Source organism: Pteropus alecto, unplaced genomic scaffold (assembly GCF_000325575.1).
Source record: "Pteropus alecto unplaced genomic scaffold, ASM32557v1 scaffold81, whole genome shotgun sequence".
NCBI classification, from domain to species: Eukaryota; Metazoa; Chordata; class Mammalia; order Chiroptera; family Pteropodidae; genus Pteropus; species Pteropus alecto.
Window position 1 is genome coordinate 2223499 of NW_006433378.1, and position 1069 is coordinate 2224567.

The following is a 1069-nucleotide window of genomic DNA, read 5'->3' on the forward strand; positions in this document are numbered from 1 at the left end:
AAGAGATATATGCACTCCCAAATTCATTGAAGCATTATTTACAATAACTAAAATATGGAAACAACTTAAGTGTCTGTCAATGAATGTATAAAAGATTGTGGAATGTTTGTGTGTATACATACACACACACATACACACACACACACACACAATCAAATATTATTCAGCCATAAGAAAGAAGGAAATCTCCTATTTGCAACAGTATGTATGGACCTTGAGGGCACTATTCTGAGATAAATCACACAAAAAATATCATATATATATATATATTTTTTTAAATGAGTTAATCCGTGAAAATACAAACCAATTACTGTGCCTATATTTATACCAAAGCTATTATGACCTATGTGCAGAATAATCATAGATTTACTAATACTTTTAATCAATAAAAGTCATTGATTTTCAAATACTCTAGATCCTAGCAAATTGCATCAACTATTATTATGGCTTAGATCATAATGTTATCTTACTCCATTTTTCATTCCTTAGATAATTCTTCAGCTAAAACTATTTATTGCTGGGTTTATGGCCATGCCACCCTGAATGTGCCCTATCTTGTCTGATCTCAGAAGCTAAGCAGGGTTGGGCCTGGTTAGTATTTAGATGGGAGACCACCTAGGAATACCAGGTGCTATAGGTATTTTTTAAAAACAAAACTATTTACTGCTAATCTTTTTGTCTATAGAAATCAGATAGAGAATAAGGTGATCATGGGGAAATTTTCCCAAATCAGTCCCCTAATACCCAGAGTGACTTAGATTAACTAAAATGTGGTTTTGTCTTATAGAAAGTGTATTTATTATAGGATAATTATCTCAGGTGGACAAACAGGATGTATGCGGAGGTCACCCATACAAATTATAAGACAAGTGCAATCTTTAAAAATAAACAATACAGTAGAAATCATACATTGTTTTAATAATTACTCTAATGTTCCTCTTGAGTATATATGTGATAAAATGCTACATAAATGCTAAAAGTTAACTATTCTAATTTGATAGAACTTATGAATATAAAATAAGTGTTAGGACTACGTGCAAGTTTTGAACAGAAAAACTGAAACTATTAA

General features: G+C 30.9%; 1 pseudogene; it reads left to right on the plus strand.

Annotated features, from left to right (window-relative positions):
* The first annotated feature begins 521 nt into the window (after positions 1-521).
* On the plus strand, positions 522-640 carry LOC112476837 (annotated as a pseudogene).
* Positions 641-1069: the final 429 nt, after the last annotated feature.